Consider the following 4,285-nt stretch of genomic DNA (forward strand, 5'->3'; position numbering starts at 1 on the left):
TTAGGTATTTAGAATCTAATTGAGCTGCTCGTCTCATCTCTGGGCAATTCATAGTCCAACACTGCCCACATCTACCCTTTATCAATGATATACCAACTTCGTAAACTGAAAACTTAGCCCACATCCTCCCCCTCCTTGCCATTTGCTTATGTACTCAGCATCAGGAGCTAACCTGCAGCATAAATTGCCAGAAGAGGAAAAGACTTTGATTGCAGTTGTGGCTTTTCCTCTTTTTTAACTTCCACATGGTCTGTGTCTTTATTGAGGCATTCTCCCAGTAGTCATATGCCCAAATAAGGTTTACATTTATAATTATTCATGTCATTGGGAAATTTATTTCACCTCTCATTAGAATACACTAAAATGTTTATACTGAAATAGAGCAACAGAACCAATAAAACATCACATACAATTTACTCAGATAATCTGATAAGAGCAAAGGGGATTTAACTTCAAAGAAAAAAAAATACAATTGAAGCTACGACAATTTTGCCAGGTAGTTGCCTTTACTAATTTGTTTAAAAAGAGTGAGGGCTCTGAAGTTGACAGTATGGAAAATGAAGTGAGAATTAATCATGGGAGGATGTCATAGTGCTGGGGAAAGTAGAAACCAAGAGGTAATTGACATTTTCCCAAAGAGGTCTCAGATTAACTAAGTCCACAGGGAGCTTGTGGAAGTATAACTAAGACCTAATAGTAACAGTGACATTTCTTTGAAAAGAAGATTTCATCATCCTTGCTGTCTGGAACTCAGCAATTATGTGCTTCCAGATACTCTAGAGACTATGCCCCTTAAAGGGATAAAGGACTCTGTTATTTTTTTAAGATGCTCACGAAGTCTTTTAGCGATTTCAAGAGTTCATTTTACTCATTAATTTATTCAGCTATTCCAGAAATATCTAATAAGAATCTACTAACTGGTTCTGTTCTAGGAACTGGGGATACAACAATGAACAAAACTGATAAAACTTTCTTTCTTTCTAATGGAAAGAGACAGAAAGGAAAACAATATAAATGAAATATAAAGTATGTCTGATGATGACGGATGCTGCAGAAGGGAAAAAACACATAGATATATCTCACTGAAAAGACAATATTTGCATTAGGAGAGTGAATGGTGGTGGTGGTGGGGCATCAAGATTGAGATTTATTATAGAAATAGGCTTACACATCGACGTGGGGATTGGCAAATACAAATTCCACCAATTTGCAGATGGAAACTTTGAAAAAAGTGATTGTGAAATCTGGCACATCTGAACTCGATAGGGTAGGCCACAAGCTGAAAACTCTGATGAAGGCAAATTCCTCAGGAAAATATGACTGGCTGAAAAAGAGGCAGAAATTCTTCTTTCTTACTTCTGAAATCCTGAGTTCTCCCTTTGAGGCCTCCAAACTCATTGGATGAAGAGACTTCCTTGATGGGGGCAATCTCCCTTGTTGATTGTAGATGCAACCAGTTGTAGTTGCAGTCAACTGACTAATGATATGAATCCATTTATGAAATACACTCACAGTAACAATCAGGCCAGTGCTTGTTTAGACAAACAACTGGATACAATAACCTAGCTAAGATGATACATGAATTTAACCTTCACAATGTTAAAGCAGATACCTGAAGAAGTAAGGAAACAAGCCATTTACATAACTGGGGAAAGAAAATTTCATGCAGAAGTACAAAGCATCTGAGGAGTAAATATTGCTTTACACAAGGAAAAGGAAAGAAATCATTCTGCCTGGAACAGAATGAGTGAGAGGACAAGTAGGTGGAAATGAGCTCAGAGAGATAACATGGACCCAGATCATACAGGGTCTTGCATAAAATTGTGCCATTGGCCTCAATCTGATAGATATAGAGACACTAAGAAAATTTTAAGTAAAGGGGTCATATGATGAGACTTATCTTTTAATAGAATCACTGTCTGCTTTGTTGAACACAGACAGCAGGAGAGCAAGGAAAGAAACCATTAGATTGGTTAGAAGGTTATTGCGATAACCTCAGCAAGAGAAATGGTGGCTTGGCACCAGGTTTGTAGGGAAAAAAGGGGTGAAAAGTGGTGGGAATATAGAATTGTTGATGGATCTAATGGGTGAGTATGAAAAGGATTCAAGGATTGTTCAAAATTTTTGTTTGAGCAATTAGCAATGTTGGTAAAATGGAGTTTCCATTTAATGAGATGAGGACACGTGGAGATGAAGGTACAACAGTTCAAGTAGAAGGAACTGCATAAGTGAAGTTAGTCTGGGAATTCTTTAGAATTGTACTAGAAACTACATCTAGTGTAGATTAAATAAAGATAGTGAATGTGAAAGGAATCAATGGGAAATAAGGTTGGAAATACAGACTGGGCTACATTCCAGAGGCAGTGGGGCAAAGTTGGTAATTTGACATATGTCTAAAAGTATCATTATCTGAAATACACACACACACACACACACACACACACACACACACACACACCCTCAGGCATAATACCTCCTTTTACAAAATATTCTATAAGGGAGGGAAACAACAAAGAAAAGACAATAAAATGTGAGTGTTAAATTTGTGCTCCACAAGGTTCTCAGGTGTCCTTCACAGTTACCTGGAAAGCTGGGGCTGATTATCTTCAATTTAAGAATTCCACATGTGGCCTATCTGTAAATCCATGGTCACACTACCAACTCAAGCTGGGTCATCACATTCCCTGGTAAAAGACCCCAGAAGCTCAGCCTGCTTCGCCTTACTATCCTTTAGATTCTTCAGAAACCAAGCTATGGAAAGGGATGTGGCTTCCCAGTTCTCCACTTCTCATTCTGTTATTCTCGGAGAAGAGAAGAGGTATCCCATATTTCAATGTTCATCACGATGGTGAGCAGCTGGGAGGCAAAAAACAGAATAGAACAAAACAAAACAAAACACAAAAATCCATGAAGTCAAAGCTGAGGAAATCTTACAAAGTTCTGCTAGGTATGGTCTCTGCTCTTTAGTTTTGACTCCCTTCTGAGATAACAGAAAGTCAACTGCTGAGACAGCTCACTTTATCTGAGGTTCCCCAATTTCCACATCGACTTGAGATGCTTGACTACAATTCCAAGAAGGACTGCTATTTTTAGTATTAGTGAAAATAATAGTAATTCAATTTAGTAAAGCATTTTTCCCAAATAATAGGGATGTGTAATAAGAACTGGAAGCCTGCACCATTTACCACCTGGCTGATTGGAGAAGTCGAGTCTCAGTGTCAGAAGCCCCCCGCAGAGGCAGACTGCTCAGGAAATGTGGAGATGTCCAGATTCAACCCCCTTATTACTTTAGGCCATACTAGCCTGTCCAGACTCACAGGGTATTTCTTTCATCAATGCATTACAGCGAGTTGAAGCTTAACCCAAGTGAACAGAACTCATTCCTTGCAATTGGTAGACTAGTATAGAGCTTGCTACTTTCAAAAGTAATTAGATATACCAAAACTTAAGTCAATGAAAGATAATAGTCTTAGAATTGAAGCACCACTATTCTTGAGGGGAAAATTTGTCTACTATTACTTTGTTATTCTGAGTTTGTCTCTGCTGTTGATTTAATGTGTGACCTTAGTCCAAGCAATTCACCTCCTTCTGTCTCATCTTTTGAACCAGAATAAAATAGCATCAATTTTCCTTTAAATTAAAGGCATGTTAAGAGGAAGTGCTGCTTATTATAAAGAACACCGAGTTACTAAAGTACCACCTATATGAATATTTTCAAAGAAACACTGTGAATTCTCAGCATTTGGATTTGACCTTGGAGGAATCTCTTAAGTTGACTAGCTTTTAAGAGCTGAATGTGACTTAAATATGTTACCTAGGTTTTCAGTTTGTGTGTTTGGTTGGTTTTTTTTGTTTTGTTTTGTTTTTGGTTTTTGGTTTCTTTTTTGTTCACTTTTATTGTTTTTAACTGTAGCAATCACGTGGGTAATAATCAGGCTTATTGAAAGAAAGACAGGACAGGATTGACTCTTAAGTGGTGATCTTGTTTTACCTAGTTACAAATCATGCCTGTTAAAAACCCCTAGCACTGGAGAGATTCAGTGTGATCTCCTCATTTTTCTCCGTAAAGCACTGTCCACCTTGCCTCCAACTATCATCCCATGCCTTTCATGAAATAATGATAGCTATATGAAATAGCAATAAAGTTTAATAGGCACTTACTATGCAACCCTACTGTTACTTTTTCCAGTGTAGAGCTGAGGAAACTGAGGCACAAAGAGATGCAGTAGCCTGCTCAAGGTCACATAGCTAGCAAATGACAGAAAGAGAAAGTGAGTGAGAAGAG

The sequence above is a fragment of the Choloepus didactylus genome, chromosome 17, assembly GCF_015220235.1.
Source record: "Choloepus didactylus isolate mChoDid1 chromosome 17, mChoDid1.pri, whole genome shotgun sequence".
Lineage (NCBI taxonomy): Eukaryota > Metazoa > Chordata > Mammalia > Pilosa > Megalonychidae > Choloepus > Choloepus didactylus.